Genomic DNA, 18206 nt, shown 5'->3' on the forward strand with positions numbered 1-18206 from the left:
TTCCAGCAACTGGTATATCTCAATTCAAGAAATAGTTCCCCCCAAACATTAAAAGTCTCATAATTTACTAATTGGTTTGCAATTAGTCCACAGTATTTGTATAAAAATATATAATAAATCAGTAAACGCATTTAGGCAGAGGGATTATAAGACTAGTTTTCCGCTGGCCACGATATGATACACAGGGTGAAATACTTACTTAATTCACAGAACTTTTTCAGCCGAACTGCTCCGTGTTACAGCTCCCCGTAAATGGTAGAATGAGAAAAGACTAGATCTGTGGTTTCGAGCAACATTCTACATCGATAGTGTACGCAGAGAAAATGTCGTAGTTTCTACAAATATTCTATTTTTTAATATAAACAAGTAGATTGATTCATAATACAAATGGTTTTTTGATTTTTTTTTCGACATTTTGGTAGCATTAAAAATTATTCCATTCAAGTTGTATCAACATGCACCTTTGAAGTTGTGGCATCTGTACACACCGTGGATCAACTCAAAACAAGCATGCACTGAGATTACTTAAGTGAAAAACATTAATTTATTCATCAGAATTAATCCTTGTACATGTTAGTCTGGCATTCCCCACTGAATTGTATCCTGACTTATAAAAAACATCTTAAGTTGACTCTGGCATCGTTGATGGGAACGGCACATAGATGATATGATATATTATATGATTACATATATTATATGATATGATGCAGGTGCAAGGGTTGGACTTTTCCGCTTTAGGTAAGACAGCAGTTATCCTTCATAATTCACATAGGCTGCCATGTTGATGGAAAAACATATCATGCATATTCATGTTATTGATTCTTTGTTATAAATATGACATGAAGACCTACACTGGTGGCCAAAACTTTGGAATGATGCAAAAGATTTTGCTCTTATGGAAAGAAATTGGTACTTTTATTCACTAAAGTGGAATTCAACTGATCACAATCTATAGTCAGGACATTAATAACGTGACAAATTACAATTTGAAAACATTTTCAGAACTTTTTAAACTACTTTAAAGAGTTCTCATCAAAAAATCCTCCACATGCAGTAATGACAGCTTTGCAGATCCTTGGCATTCTAGCTGTCAGTTTGTCCAGATACTCAGGTGACATCTCACCCCATGCTTCTTGTAGCACTAGCCTTAGATATGGCTTGACGGGCACTTCTCACGTACCTTACAGTCTAGCTGATCCCACAAAAGCTCAGTGGGGTTAAGATCCATAACACTCTTTTCCAATTATCTGTTGTCAAATGTATGTGTTTCTTTGCCCACTCAAAATTTTTATTTTTATTTTCTGTTTCAAAAGTGGCTTTTTCTTTGCAATTCTTATAAGGTCTGCAGCCCTGAGTATTCTCTTTACTGTTCTACATGAAACTGGTGATGAGTGGGTAGAATTCAACGAAGCCGTCAGATGAGGACATGTGAGGTGTCTTATCTCTCAAATTAGAGACTCTGATGTACTTATCCTCTTTTTTAGTTGTACATCTGGCCTTCAACGTCTCTTTCTGTCCTTGTTAGAGCAAGTTGTCCTTTTGTCTTTGAAGACTGTTGTATACAACTTTGTATGAAATCTTCTTTGGCAGTTTCAAGCATTGTACAGCCTTCATTCCTCAAAAAAATGATTGACTGATGAGTTTCAAGAGAAAGCAGTTTCTTTGCCATTTTTTACCCAATATTGACCTCAAGACATGCCAGTCTTTTGCACACTATGGTAACTTAAAAACAAACACAAAGACTATGTTAAGCTTTATTTAACAAAACAAATAGCTTTCAACTCTGCCGTGCAAAGGCGTAACTTTGTTTTTGGTCTACAATTAGTTATTTATATTTTTGAGACTTTCAAGACCTCCATTATCATGTGGATAAGTATCTTGTGTCAATTTAGTTGTTTTTTCAAGAAAATAATGGGTTGTCTTAACAGTAACTTCCAAAAGCCCAGGAGAAACCAAGGCAGAACTCCTTAACTCAAATTACCACTCTTTGACTTTGTTTTGGAACACTCAAATTAAGTTTTGTTTAACCGTGCGTCAAAGTGAAGTTAATATGCCGGCATGGAGTTACGGTACTCTGCCTTTGTTTTTATATTAAAGTTTGCCGCGTTTAAATTATGGAGTAGCCTGTGTACTGTCATACATTTGTCATTGAAGCAATCTGACACACAAAATACCTGAATAAAAGTGTAGTAAAAAATGTGTTTTTGTGTTTTTACTATCCTGTTTAACCCCCTGGGGTCACGTCCTGCAAGATTTTTTCCTCATAACAGCGGAATCAATTTAAAATACTCATTTTTGCGCATACAGATAAGTGTAAGACATCATTAGAAACTATAAAGGGTCTACTTTTATTTGTGTACACTCACGATAACAACAAAACCTTGTGCTTTTGTAAAATAAAGAAAATAAATAGGGTGCGCTTTCAACCGTCTCTGTATCCGCAAGCATATTTCTAAATGTCACAAAAATTATCTGAAACTCAGCAATTACTTATCACACAAACATGAAACATATGTCTAATGAAAGCTAAAAATGTGTACTATTAAATAAAACAATTACATTTTAAAACAAATATTCACCTACAATGTAATTTGTATTAAACCAAGCGATGCACAGTTTCTCCAGGCTGAACTTATTATCCCTAATTTGATCACACCCACATGCAGACGCGCTATTCATACGGTAATGTAGTGAGGCGATCAATGCAAATGGTAATTGCCCCCGAGGAAAGTATATATATATATATATATTTCTCAGTTCCACACTCTAGCCTGTTAAGGTCTTTTGCCTTTGTAGGGCAGAACTGATGTAAAGGCAAGTGATTTTATAGTACCAAATTAGCAATTTAGCTAACTTTAATGAGTAGCAGGACCACGGTGAGGTCCCATGAGGAACAGAGGCACGGCCTAGGATGGTTCAGCCTCCTGTTGCCTCTCAGGTACCTGATGATCAAGTCGTGCTTTATAAGGGACTTACCTTCAACTGCGTCGTGGTGCGCTGCTATAGCAGCTACGTACACCTTCAGGGTGGAGGGGACAACCGCCCATCCAGCTTCTCCTGCAGGAAGGAAAGCACTGGCCCAACTGCACATTTCTGGGTGTCTTCGCTACAGAAAGAACACCACTTAGCAAACACATGCCACTTCAGGGAATACAGCTGCCGTGTAGAAGGAGCCCTGGCCTGAGTGATTGTGTTTACCACTGTGGGCGGTCAACCACTTAAGTCTTCCGCATCCCATCCAGGGACCCGACGTGGAGGTTCTTGAGCTCTAGGCGTGTTTGCCAGATGTTGTCCCTTGCCTGAGAAAGAAGGTCCTATCTCAGGGGAATTTGCCAGTGAGGTGCTGTCACGAGGAGTGTGAGGTCCAAGAACCAAGACTTGGTGGGCCAATATTGTGCCACAAGGGTGACTTGTTCCTCGTCCTCCCTGACCTTGCACAGGGTCTGTGAAAGGTCAGTGCACAGGGACTGTGCAAGTAGGCACACTGAGGGGAACGCGTATTTGTGCAGCCCCTGGGGCCAGCTGTGTGCCAGCGTGTCTGTGAAAAGGGACTCCCGTCATTGCATACTAGAGCGGACAGTGGGAGGATTCCCGGGAAGCGAACAGGTCTACCTGTGCTTTGACGAATCATCTCCAAATCAGCTTGACCTCGTGGGGGTGGAGTCTCCACTCTCCGCTGAGTGTCACCTGCCACCACAGAACGTCCGATGTGGTGTTGAGGCTTCCCGGGATGTGAGTGGCCCACAGCGACCTTAGCTGCTGCTGAGAGTAGGAGATGGAGGGCGAATTGCGACATGCGAGGAGAATGTACGCCGCCTTAGCGATTTATATAAGCTACTGTCGCTCTGTTGTCAGACCGGACCAACACATGCTTGCCCCAGATCAATGGCAATAGCCTCCACAGGGCAATTAGTACAGCCAGCAACTCTAAGCAGTTGATGTGCCAAAAAAGCTGTGGTCCTGTCCAGGAACCTGCGGCTGCATGCCCGTTGTACATGGCACCCCAGCCCGACTTGGAGGCACCTGTGGTGACAACGACGTGTCTGGACACTTGCTGTAGGGGAACTCCTGCCAGCAGAAATGCAAGGTCTGTCCAAGGGCTGAATAAGTGGCGGCAGAGGGGCATAAAAGCCATTTGATGTGTGCCACTGCGCCATGCCATCTCGGGACTCGAGGCTGAAGCCAGTGCTGAAGCAGTCTCATGCATATCAACCCGAGCGGTATGACCACCGCCGAGGATGCCATATGCCCCTGGAGCCTCTGAAATGAGTCCAGGCAGTTCAGCACTGAATGCACATGCTCAATTGTGAGGCACGCAATCATTGACACTGAGTCTATTGAAAAGAGATGCTCTGAACTGGGGAGAGCTTGCTCTTCTCCCAGTTGACCCAAAGCCCAAGGCGGTTGAGGTGCGTGAGCACAAGGTCCCTGTGTGCGCACAGCCACTCTCGAGAGTGTGCTAGATTCAGCCAGTCATCGAGGTAGTTGAGAATGCAGATGCCCACTTCCCTTAAAGGAGAAAGAGCTGCCTCTGTGACTTTCGTGAAGATGCAAGGGGGAGGAATTTGTACTGATATGCCTGGCCATCGAAAGCAAACCTTAGGAAGGGTCTGTGTCAAGGTAAAACCGAGACGTGAAAGTACACGTCCTTCAGGTCCTTAGCGGTGTCTCCGAATAGGCAGATCTGGGAAATGGGTGCAGGGAGAAAGCTAACCTTGTCACCGTCCCTCATCTCGACCAGATTCAGCCACAGGTGACACTCCTGGACCACCAAGGTGGACATCGTCTGCCCGTGTGCTCGCACCATGACCTTCGACTTTTGAGGTCAGCTCGTGCAGCACATTGGGATCAGGACTACCCACGTGCAGCGCTTTCAGTGCCTTGGCCTGGTGTACTTGCAGGAGGGCCATGGCATGCAGGGCGGAGATGGCCTGTCTTGTAGCACTGTAGGCTTTAGCCGCTAGAGACAACGTAGTCCAACAGGCCCGGGAGGGGAGTGCCAGACAATCCTGTCTGGTGGTGGTATTTTGTGGGCACAGATGCACCGCAACCGCCTTATCCACCTAAGGGCGTAGTGAGAGTGGACAAATCTGTTCGTCAGTTCGTCATGCACTTCCGGGAAGAAAAGGACCTTGGCTGTAAGTGGTGCCCTGAACCCAGGAACCAATCATCTAGCAGCTAGGGCTCAGGGGAGGACAGAGGGTTCCAGTCCAACCCGATACTCGCAGCAGCCCTGTGTCGGCCTCAGACTGGGTGGGCAGACCTGAAGGTGGCAGCCCAGTCGAGTCCTCAGCGTGTGACAATCGCCAGTGCGCTCTCTGTTGCAGTGACCAAAAACTCATCCTGCTTGCGAGCCCCGAAAGAGACGTTAAGCTGGCCGTGAGGTGAGCTGGTCTCATCTCAGAACTCAACGGGAGGTCTGTGCCCATTCAACACCCCAAATTGCCTCCAGTGTCAGCCAGGCCAGCCTAGTACCCGTAGGTAGAAGGCGCAGCTCGGGGGGCGGCTGGAGTGGCTTTCCCCCTGAAGAAGGAAAGCTGCGACCTCAACGTTACCATGGTCATATTCTTGCAATGAGAACATGAACCATCCACAAATGCTGCCTCAGTGTGATTGCTGCCCAGACACGTGAAGCAGCGCCCATGGCCGTCGGAAGCGGAGAGATAACAACCACATCCAGGAATCACATAAAGATGGAAAGGTATCTTTATAAAGATGCGTCTTTAAAAAGACGTTCATGTCAATTTGTTTGCTCTTAAAGAGGAAATATACTCTTTTAGCAGAAACATACTCTCTTAGTAGCACTGTCGAAGCGCCCAGGGGCGTAATCTACACTAGGCGTGCAGAAGGAGAGAAAGCCGCTGGAATGTGCCTTATATCCAACAGCATACTCTTCTTTGAGGTGAATGGAACAGCAGTAGTATTCAGCTCGCTGATACACAACCGCTCGGCTCCGAAGAGATGTATGCAAATTCCAAATTCCCATTGGCCTTTTCTAAGAGATTGAGGTGTTTTGGGCTCTCAAGTGTGACCCCTAGTGTCACTACATCGACACAACATCGAGTGAGTGACAGAAGGTGAACGCAATATAGAGTTACTTTAAAAGTAATGTTACCCAACACTAGTGTTTTCAATAGATCCTACCATGTTTTGAGAAGTTAAATTGTTTTTGTCAATTGACTTGTAAGTTTGTAGTTGAAATGCTGAAATGTTTAATGATATGTGTCTTAGCAATCAAGAAAAACTCTAAAATGTAATATAAAAGTGCTTAAATCAAATGTGGTGGCTACATTGAAAATATCAACCTCACTGGTTTTCATCACGTCTTGTGATCAAACGTGCATCATGACATCATGACTTTAAGTTACAAGACGCATTGAGAACCAATGAGATTTGATGTTATCAACTTGCCAGTATAGCACATTTGATTTTATAGTGAATAATGATTTATTTTATTCTATTCATAGCACAAAGTGATCATATCACTTCAGGACACTTGTAAAATAGTACATGTCATTACATCTACTGAGGTTTTATGGTGTTTTTCTATGGCCATTTTGTTGCTTGACACTATTATAGATTCACTATTCACTATATGTTGAAGAAACCCTGTGAAGCCTTTTTAAAATTCACATTGATGTAAGAAAAAGACATACAGGTTTGGAGCGACATTAGGGTTACTAAAAATTATATAATTTTATTTGGGTTTATTCCTTTTAAACCAGCCTATTCTGGTTTGCTGGTCTCTCAGCAGCTGGTCTGAGCTGGTCTCCCAGTCTGGCTAAGCTGATGTTTAGCTGGAAGGCCAGCTAATTTCCCAGCTAAAAAAATCCTTATGCTCCATCTCTCTTTCTATCTATCTTTCTCAGTCCCTCAGCTAAGACATCTTTCTCACCCAACCTATTAATCATAAAATAAAAGTAATGTTACTGTCAGCGATATTTCAATCCGTGACAGGTACCACCCGCCAATTACAGTCTAATGTAAGCAGTTAATTTTCTGATGAAATCTTTGATTTTTGATGAATAGTGACAGTATAAACCAAGAAGGTCTGTTCCTAGAGAGAGCTATCTGTTAGCATTCCCATTCATTTTAAAGGCAGTTTCTCAGCTGGCTCATGAGCCCCTGGAAGCTATCCTCTTTATGCCCTTTCCCAGGCAAGGCAGCTGCCTAATTTTTCAGATGCAGCCACAGTTTGTGTAAATAAAGTGCTAACAAAATTGCAGCTCTGGTCCTGGCACCCTCCATCGGTGTTGTTGCTATTGAATCATGCATGCAAACAACGTCAGAAGAAAAATGGTAGACACTAGATGACATAATTACTGGGGTTACTTTTGTGAATGCGGATGCAAGAGGTGAAAAATCTCCTTGGGTGTGCTGTTCCTCTTAAGATTTCTCATCTAGAAAGTTTAGTAAAGGTAAAGTACTGGGACTGTAGCTGGGAAAGGGGATTTTCTTATGGGCTTTTGTTTATTATTTCTGTGTTTTTATTTTATGTATTTATTTATTGAGACTGTGACTAATTATGTGAATAATCATGCTAACAAGTCTTATTGGTTGATGGCACTACAATGTGCACAATTTTAAACCCTTTATTAACAACTGGAGGAGGAGTGGGAGCTGTTGCTTTTTTATTTTTAAGCTGTAAATATTGTGATGTCATAGGGCAAAGATTTCTGCTGCATATTTGTGTAGGTATAATGGCACATACACACTCACTTTCTCTGTCAATAGTATCCAGCTGCAGACCCACAGCACCACCAGTTTCAGAACCCCAGCGCCAGAACCTGAAGTGAGGGGCGGAGCTTACGTTCTAAACCGAGTAGTGCCACCTAACGTTTTGGAGAGTAGGCTACACCACCAGTTTCAGAACCCCAGCGCCAGAACCTGAAGTGAGGGGCGGAGCTTACGTTCGAAACCGAGTAGCGCCACCTAACGTTTTGGAGAGTACTTTGCTTTTATTACAAACGAAACATCATACTTTATACATATGTTATAATGATTCTTTAAGGTACAGTACAATAAGCATTTTAAAACATTGATCTTGTGTAATATAATTGTATATAGTTATCCGTTTCATTGTATTATGAGAGTTACTTCCTGATCATGATGGTGAAAAAAAATGCTTGAAACATATGGGCATGTTATATAAAATATACTTTATTTCACAAGAACATGTGCAGCATGCATGTTTCTTTATGTAAAATAAAACATGTCAAAAAACTAAAAAGAGAGAAAATTCAGCATAATTTTAAAAGAAACAATAAAAATATATACAACAAATGACCAATTCACCCCTAGGCCCATTTTATCATGACAATCCTGTATAAATTAAACTTAAAATGTATCAAATGAGGAATTCACTCTCAGGCCCATTTTGTCCTTACATTCTTGCTAAAATAACTCCATGTCATCCCTGAACACAAAATGAAATAGAAAGGGCTCTCTGGAAGCTTCTGACTGTTCCAGGAGATTGTTGCGGGCCTTTTCCTTGTGGTCTTCATTCATTCGAAATGTCTCTACAAGAGATGAAAGCACCACACAATAATCTCAACGTAAAAAAAAAAACTCAACTATAAGGTAACATTAACTCACAAACAATACATATAACAGAGGAACGTGGAACAAACACTTTAACACCTTCACAAGATGTCTTCAAAACGTCACCGCAAGGCTCATTTACAACACGCAAAAATGTATCGAACCATCCGTAGAATTTTTTTTTTAATACAGTTAAGTATGACAACATATTCAAGCTTCATTAAGATGATAAAGTTATGCACAAATTAAATATTTAGCAGATAAACGGTGAACTTAATATATGCGATAATGTTTCACAACATGATGTCAAAAACGTTACACAACTCACCATGCTCTCCGCCATGCTTGTCTCATTGTCAATAACTCCGCCCCTCACTTCAGGTTCTGGCGCTGGGGTTCTGAAACTGGGGTTCTGAAACTGGTGGTGCTGCGGGTCTGCAGCTGGATATGTCTCTTCTCTGTTGCTATTCACAGGGACACACTAGCCCAGAAACAGTAAGAGAAACTCTTAAAGAGGCTGTTTATAGAAAGACCTAAAGCAATAATTCAGGAGATGCCTACCAACACTACTGCTCTGGAATGTGTGTGTGTATGTGCGTGCATGCGTGCGTGTGTGAATAGAGCAACAGCTGAGACAAGAAGAAAGTAATAACCATGTTTTATTTTTGCGCTTTTACTGCATTTTGTATGCATTTCCATCATTCAACACAGACCTTTCTAGGTGATACCAGGGGGCCGTTAAAGTGGTTTTATTGCCTCCTTTTATTCTGTAGCTGTAAAGCCATTTCACTGTCAAGACTTTAGTGGCCAAGTTAGCTCTTTCCTTTTTTTCCTTTGCAGCTTAGCAATTCATTCCTAAAAGTCAAGGAGTTACCAGTCTGTCGCTCATTCGACGTTGTGTCAAATGAAGCAAAACTTGGAGTCTTACTTGAAGGCCTCGTAAACCTCTGAACTTGAGAAAAGACCAGTGAGAAATTGGCAGACAGAATTTGCATGTCCCTGCTCCAGACATATGGGTATAAAAGGAGGGAATCGTGCATCTGTCAATTCAGATTTTTTCTTCGGAGCCGAATGGTTGTATGTTCAGCAAGCTTGTGTTCCATTACTGTTTCACTCGCTTCTAAGAGCATTGCTGTTGGATCCTGTGGCGCATTACCAGCGGCTTTCAATCCTTCTCTGCACACCAGTGCAGTCCACGCCCCTGAGCGCTTCGACAGCATTTCCTTAAAGATTAAATAGACCCTTTTTTTATACACATTGGCGTTGAACGTCTTTTTAAAGACATTTTGTCACGATTCCCTTGTTGTCTGCCCCGTGTTATCTGTTTCACTTGTCACTGATCACATTCCATGTAATGTTTTCCTTGTTGTCTGCCCCGTGTTTCACTTGTCTGTCTAAAAACTACTCTTCCCACAATTCCCTGATCTCATCACTGCCATCTTTGCATCATTGTTCTCACCTGTGTCTCGTTTTGTCATCATCATGTCTCCTGTGTATTTAAACCCTGCTGTTTCTTCATTCCCCTGTCGACTGTCGATGTTTATGGATGCTTGTTTCCATGCCCTTTGATGTTTATCCTGTCTGTTAAACCTTTGTATGTTTTCCGTGTTTTTGTTGTATTTCCCCATTGCGGGTGTTTCCTTTGTTTTGGTTTTGTCTATTTAGTTTTTTCTCCTTGTCAAATAAAGCTACTCTGCAATTAGATCCTCGCCCCTCGTCTGCCTTCCAGCTCATCGTAACAGAACAGTCGGCCAACAATGGATCTAGCAGGGTTCCTCACGGAGCTGACACAGGCGGACTTGTCTGTCTGGGAGTTCTCCCACTTCTTCACCAGCGTGGCTAGTTACACCGGCTGGGATGACCACACTCTGAAGATGGCGTACCGGTTCGGTGTACCCAAACACCGATGGTGGGAACTCCCGGAGACCGGAGACTACATTTGGCAAAAGTATGTGGGTCTCATCGTAGAGGAATTCGCTGCCTGGGAGCCACCTCTCCTGATCCCGGCTCCCGCTTCTGGGCTTTCTTCTCCAGCCACGGTGAGTGAGCCAACCCCCAAGCCTGCCGTGGTCAACAAACCAGTGCTGCCAAATTCATCTGCCCAGAGGAGGAGGAGAAGAAAGACCTCTGCTCTCCAGCCTCCGCCAACCACGGCCAACCAGCCAATGCCTGCAGCCCCGAACGTGAGTGAGCCAGCACCTGTAGCCTCGAACGTCAAAGAGACAGCGCCTGTAGCCTCGAACGTCAATGAGCCAGCGCCTGTAGCCTCGATCGTCCCCGAGCCAGCGCCTGTAGCCTCGACCGTCCTAGAGCCAGCACCTGTAGCCTTGACCGTCCCAGAGCCAGCACCTGTAGCCATGACCGTCCAAGAGCCAGCGCCTCTCGAGCTTTCCAGGGCTCCGCCTCTCGAGCCTTCCAGGGCCCCGCCTCTCAAGTCTCTCGAGCCTCCCATGGCTCCACCTCTCGATCCTTCCAGGGCTCCGCCTCCCAAGTCTCTTGAGCCTCCCAGGGCTCCGCCTCTCGAGCCTCCTACGAGAGGCTCATCGTAGAGGTATTCGCTGCCGGGGAGCCACCTCTCCTGATCCCGGCTCCCGCTTCTGGGCTTTCCTCTCCAGCCACGGTGAGTGAGCCAACCCCCACGCCTGCCGTGGTCAACTGAACCAGCGCTGCCAACTTCATCCGCCCGCCGGAGGAGGAGAAGAAAGGCCTCTGCTCTCCAGCCTCCGCCAACCACGGCCAACCAGCCAATGCCTGCAGCTCCGAACGTCAGTGAGCCAGCACCTGTAGCCTCAAATGTCAGTGAGCCAGCGCCTGTAGCCTTGAACGTCAGTGAGCCAGTGCCTGTAGCCTCGAACGTCAGTGAGCCAGCGCCTGTAGCCTTGAACGTCAGTGAGCCAGCGCCTGTAGCCTTCATCGTCCCCGAGCCAGCGCCTGTAGCCTCGACCGTCCTAGAGCCAGCACCTGTAGCCTTGACCGTCCCAGAGCCAGCACCTGTAGCCATGACCGTCCAAGAGCCAGCGCCTCTCGAGCCTTCCAGGGCTCCGCCTCTCGAGCCTTCCAGGGCTCCGCCTCTCAAGTCTCTCGAGCATCCCAGGGCTCCGCCTCTCGAGTCTTCCAGGACTCCGCCTCCCGAGCCTCCCAGGGCTCCACCTCTCGAGCCTCCCAGGGCTCTGCCTCTCAAGTCTCTTGAGCCTCCCAGGGCTCCGCCTCTCGAGCCTCCCAGGGCTCCGCCTCTCAAGTCTCTCGAGTCTCCCAGGGCTCCGCCTCCCGAGCCTTCCTGGTCTTCACCTCTAGAGCCTCCTACGGCGCCACCCCCCTCGGCTCCGCCTCCAGAGCCTTCCAGGTCTTCGCCTCTAGAGCCTCCTACGGCGCCACCCCCCTCGGCTCCGCCTCCAGAGCCTTCCAGGTCTTCGCCTCTAGAGCCTCCTACTGCGCCATCCCCCTCGGCTCCGCCTCCAGAGCCTCCTACAGCTCCGCCTCCAGTGCCTTCCAGGTCTTCGCTTCTAGAGCCTCCTACGGCGCCATCTCCCTCAGTTCCGCCTCCCGAGCCTCCAACGGCTCCACCTCCCTCGGCTCTGCCTCCAGAGCCTCCTACGACTCCGCCTCCAGAGCCTTCCAGGTCTTCACCTCTAGAGCCTCCTACGGCGCTACCTCCCTCACTCTGCTCTGCCTCCTGAGCCTCCAATGGCTCCGCCCCCTGAGCCTTCCAGGGCTCCGCCTCTAAAGCCTCCTACGGTGCCGCCTTCCTCGGCTCCACCTCCTGAGCCTTCCAGGGCTCCACCTCTAAAGCCTCCTACGGTGCCGCCTTCCTCGGCTCCACCTCCTGAGCCTTCCTTGGCCCAGCCTCCAGAGCCTCCCTCGGCTCTGTCTCCTGAGCCTCCCATGGCTCCGCCTCCTGAGTCTCCCTCGGCTCCACCTCCTAGGCCTTCCTCGGCTCCGCCTCCTGAGCCTCCTGAGCCTCCCTCAGCCCCGCCTCCTGAGCCTCCAGAGCCTCTCTCAGCTCTGCCTCCTGAGCCTCCAAAACCTCCCTCAGCTCCGCCTCCGGAGCCTTCTACGATGTGGTCTCCTGAGCAGTCCACGGCCCCGCCTACCTCGGCTCCGCCCTCGGGGGCCCCCATGGCTGTGGTCCTGAGGCCGCCTCCCAAGCCTCTTGAACCTGTCTTTGCTCTGTGGCCAGCTCCCAGACCACCTGATCCAGTCCTCTTGTGGTCACCTTGGACTGCTTGTCTGCCCCCTGTGCCTCCTTGGACTGCCAGTCTGCCCCCTGTGCCCCCTTGGATGGCCTTCTTTCCCCCTGTGCCTCCTTGGACTGCCTGTCTGCCCCCCGTGCCTCCTTGGACTGCCTGTCTGCCCCCTATGCCCCCTTGGTCTGTCTGTTTGCCCCTTGTACTCCCTTGGTCTGTCTGTTTGCCCCTTGTGCTCCCTTGGTCTGTCTGTTTGCCCCTTGTGCTCCCTTGGTCTGTCTGTTTGCCCCCTGTGCTCCCTTGGTCTGTCTGTTTGCCCCTTGTACTCCCTTGGTCTGTCTGTTTGCCCTTGTGCTCCCTTGGTCTGTCTGTTTGCCCCTTGTGCTCGCTTGGTCTGTGTGTTTGCCCCTTGTGCTCCCTTGGTCTGTCTGTTTGCCCCTTGTACTCCCTTGGTCTGTCTGTATTCCCTTTTTCTTTTTGTTTCTGAGGAGCGTCTGGAAGCCGCTCCTTTGAGGGGGGGTTATGTCACGATTCCCTTGTTGTCTGCCCCGTGTTTTCTGTTTCACTCGTCACTGATCACATTCTATGTCACGTTTTCCTTGTTGTCTGCCCTGTGTTTCACTTGTCTGTCTAAAAACTACACTTCCCACAATTCCCTGATCTCATCACTGCCATCTTTGCATCATTGTTCTCACCTGTGTCTCGTTTTTGTCATCATCATGTCAAACCCCTATTTAAACCCTGCTGTTTCTTCATTCCCTTGTCGACTGTCGATGTTTATGGATGCTTGTTTCCGTGCCCTTTGATGTTTATCCTGTCTGTTAAACCTTTGTATGTTTTCCGTGTTTTTGTTGTATTTCCCCATTGCGGGTGTTTCCTTTGTTTTGGTGTTGTCTATTTAGTTGTTTCTCCTTGTTAAATAAAGCTACTCTGCAATTAGATCCTCGCCCCTCGTCTGCCGTCCAGCTCATCTTAACACACGTGACCTGGATGTGGCAGATATCTCTCAGCATATGACGGTCATAAGAGCTGCCTACCGTGTCTGGGCTGCGATCACATGCAGGCAGCGTTTTATAAATGGTTCATGTTCTCATTGCGAGAACATAACCATGGCAACGTTGCAGTCGCGGCTTTCTTTCCTCTGAGAGAAAGCCACTTCTCCCGCCCCCCGGCTGGCGTTGAAGGCAATTTGGGGAGTGCAGTGGGCTTAGTTTCGCCGGGTAAATCCCCACAAACCACCTGCCCCCAGCACGCTCGTTTGCTTCCGTCCAGATCCGGCCAGTCTGATGTCTCCCTCGGACTGGAAGATGATTTCGCCATTGCATCAGAGAGCGTCACAGCGGTGCCTGATACTGATGACTCAACTGGGCTGCCAACATCAGGTCTGCTCGTCTAGTCTGAGCCTGACGCACAGATGTCCGCAATGCTTGCCCAGGCCGCTGTGAGCACGGAGCTGGACTGAAACCCTCCACCCCCCCACCCCTCACGGCTAGACGATTGGTTCCTCGGGTCAGAGCGCCACTCACAGCCACAACCCCCCACCTCTCTTCCTGGAGGTGCATGACAAGTTGACAAAGCCGTAGAGGGAACCTTTTACTGCCCGAAACCGGCTTCCTCGCTCCACCACTCTCACTACCCTCGATGGCAGAGCGGCCCCTCATGCTGTCTCTGTCCTGCATACCATGGCCCTCCTGCAAGTCCACCAAGCCAAGGCACTTAAAGTTCTGCAATTGGGTAGTGCTGATCCTGATGTGCTGCAGGAACTGCACTCGATGACCGACCACGCCCCCTGGGCCACGATGGTCACAGCACCATCTCCTTGTTTGGCTTATACGGCAACACCATTGAAGACTTTGCCCAGCAGTCTTCAGCAGTGAGGAAGCAGATGGAGGCTATCTCCAACCTCATGCCTCACCTTCGTTCCAGCCCGAGCCGTGCTCCGTCTGCTTGCTGAGGGCGTCCCCCTGTGGCTTCGAACCAACAGGCAGCTCCGCTTCAACCTGTGCCCAGGCTGATGCCCCCATCTCACAAACCACCACCGTGACCCAGAAGGCTCCCAAGTGTTCCTGAGATGATTAAACCAAGGAGCGAGATGGCCACTACAGTTTGACTCCAGTCTTCTCAAGGGCGGGGCACCCTCTGGCATCTGTGCCCAGACCTCTGAAACCTCCACGTCTGGCCCTTGGACAGTCTGCGGAAGATCCAAGTGGCCTACCACCTGCTGTTGTAGACATGATCAACCAAGCCAGAGCTCCCTATACCAGGCAACTTTATGCCCTAAAGCAGCAGGCTGGGCAACACCCAATACCTTTACGAGATTCTACAATCTCAGGGTTGAGTCGGTCTCATCCCGTATTTTCTGAGGTCCGAGTACGTAGAACTTGGTAATGTGGAACGGCTGACCAGGTGTTCCACTTGCACATAGTGCCCTTTCCCTCCACTGAGGCGATCATGTGCGCTCTTTGTCCCAGAAGAGTCCACTAAACTTGTGCTCCCTGGATGTCTTTCCTCCCCAGCCCTCTGGTCTGCGAATTCAGTGGAGGAATTCCCATCAGGACCCACCACGGGTACTAACTACTCTGTACTGGAATATGTTCTCCACAGGGTTTGGCCATCACGGATTTATCCCCCTGTGTGTATTTCCCCTGTCAGAGGACCCGCGTCTCCCTTGAGCATTCCACTGTAAGGTATGGTGGAGGATCAGTGGCCTTAACAGATTCACGAACAAACAAGAACTTACTGTTAAAAACTCCCCTAATTACTGAAATAGCGCCAACCAGTCTCCACAAGCACAATAAATGTATTGACAAAGAGACAATGAACTATTGACAGAGAACCGCATGTGACATCCACATGCTCACCACGTGCTTATCGTGTGGACAGGAAGGGGGAAACTTTGAACGTAACAATGTGTGTGTGTGTGTTTTTCAGTTAAACACAGAACTGCATATTGCTAATGAAATACTTGTAATCCCTGTATGTTGTGTATTTCTGAGGTATATCAAACTCGTTAGAACTGTTTCGTTGTGTGTTTTAAACTCTGAAGCCTCATATTTAATAGCCTCAGAGTGTATATTCCCTTTTAAGTGTACTAAACACACGTTTCTTGGTATCAAATTAAACCTTACGATTTGTCCGAGCTGAATTCGAATATAAGATCTCTGTAGAATGATATTATGCGATGTTTTACTGTCTTTTGAGTCATTCAGCCCAAAATCTCTTACTGTCATAAACATGCAAATGAGCCTTGACAAAGGAACTCTCTCATGCCCAGAGTAAGGGAGACTTTTACGACCTCCAAAGGAATGTTCAGAGAAGTGCTGACCCTCACTTCATTCTCTTACATTTCTAGGCTTACGCTCTTTTAGCAAAGCCACTCAGATCCACACAAATCTGAGCACCCTGATATTTGCAGCTAAGATAGTAATAATCAGGAACACATTTCAATTGTTAACCACACCTAGCAAAACCTAGCTGTACATTATACACCTTGCTGTCTCACTTTGCCTTTAGCTCCAAATTCTGTTTGATCTTGCATTAGTCTCTTGCCCTTACTCTCACCAGAAGTGTGCCAAAATGTTGCAGATGCTTAGCCTAACTGCCCAGATGGCAGGCCAAAAGGACTGGCTAGGTGTTTTGAGGAACACCCTTTTATCCATGGCTGCTGACAACCTTCAGCAACAGAACAAAAAGCAACTGGAAAACGAGGGAAAAGAACTAATGACAGACGACTCAAACCAGAGGTATGAGCACAAATATCTGACTGAGGTTATCGTCCTGGCCCACAACTTCACAGGTTTGAAACAGGAGGTAAACAACCTCCAACGCCAGATCACTGAGTCCCAAATGGAGCTGACACATGCTAAAAACCACATAGACCAGCTAGAGATGGAGGCTCAGGACAGACACAAGGACCCTGGCAGAAGGGAGTCACAGGAGGTAATCCACAGACTTCAAACGGCTCTGACAGCTGCTAAACAACAAGAGCAGCTGGAAAAGACAGCCAGAGAGCACCTGGAAAAGGTACTCTTTCACAAAGATTCACTGTTAAAAACAGCAAATTCTGAACTCTTGGACAAAGATGCCAGAATCATGGCCTGTGAAGGTCAACTGAATGTGTCCAGAGCTGGAGTTAAGTGCTGACTCAGCAGCTGGACAACACCAAAGATGAACTTGACATGGTCCAACGAGAACTGAGACACTCTTACCTGCTGCAAAAGGAACCACAGCAGGAGAGACATCTCACTCCCCCACTCGCAATCAGCAGAAAAACCTCCCTCAGCCAAGCACAGAGTTACAAAGGACAAACCCCTCTGCTTAACACGTCATCGGACAGTTTCCTTAAAGCTTCTGCAGCCGCGGAAGGAAAAGGATTGATTCAGACGAATTTTGAAACGACACGTGTAGCGACACTCAAAGACCTCAACCGAATGGCCAGACATATCCCTGCATTTACACCAGAGCTTGCAGGAGACCACGACGTCCACGCTTACCTGCGAGACATTGACTTTCACCTTCAGTCTTTGATGAGTGTGAACCATCAAGATAGACTTCATCTGATCTGGATCACGTCCAGCCCAGAGTTGCGACGCTTTCTGGCTCGACAGCCAGAAAACATCCAGTCTAACTACCAGCAGCTGAAACAAGCCATCATAAGGGAATTCTCAGAGTCTAAAAGCGGACTGATCGCTGCCCTAGACACCAAACAGGGTCGGCATGAAACTCCCTATGTTTACTACCACAGACTCAGACGAGCTTACTCGAGCTCGCAACAAACCTGGGATGGAGGAGGACACCAGCTTCAAGAGCCTTTTCCTCCGAAACCTCCATCCTATGGTAAGTCACCATTTAGGCATTATGGCCTGCCCCACACAATGCCTATCCAATAACTGCGTGACCTGACACAGAAGGCCTTTAACAAACACAAGGCCTCACCCAGCAAACACCACAGGGCGTCCCACAGCAGTCTACAACAACATCCTCCTGTACACCTTTCAAACAGGTGCCAAACAGAGGCTCTACAAAGACAGCTAGAAAAGCCTGTTTATGAGTTACAAGAGCTGCTAGCACTAGCAAAAGAGCTCCTGGAACAGAACTCCCCTGAGGAGTACTGGGAAGAACAAACCTCTGACTCTTGCCCAACACCACTCAGGCAAGCTCAAGTCAGCACTGCTGCCAGAGCAGAGTAACACTGCAGACTTCAGACACCTGGTGACTGGGTGCTGAACCAAGGGCGAACGGCCACCTGCTGCCCTTTTGCTACCAGTACTAGGTCAGTCTGAAACTCTCTCCACACTACACAATGCCCATAACCACTCAATGCAGCCACAAACAAGCACCTGCCTCAAACGAACTGACTTCATAATGACAGGTGACACACTGTCAAAGCACCTGCTGCCTCTGCACCTGCTGCAGAGACCTGGATTTGGCTACTGTCTACATCACCCACCGTGGAACAACCACCTGCTACAAAACCCTCAT

This window comes from Xyrauchen texanus, chromosome 5 (genome assembly GCF_025860055.1).
Source record: "Xyrauchen texanus isolate HMW12.3.18 chromosome 5, RBS_HiC_50CHRs, whole genome shotgun sequence".
NCBI lineage: Eukaryota > Metazoa > Chordata > Actinopteri > Cypriniformes > Catostomidae > Xyrauchen > Xyrauchen texanus.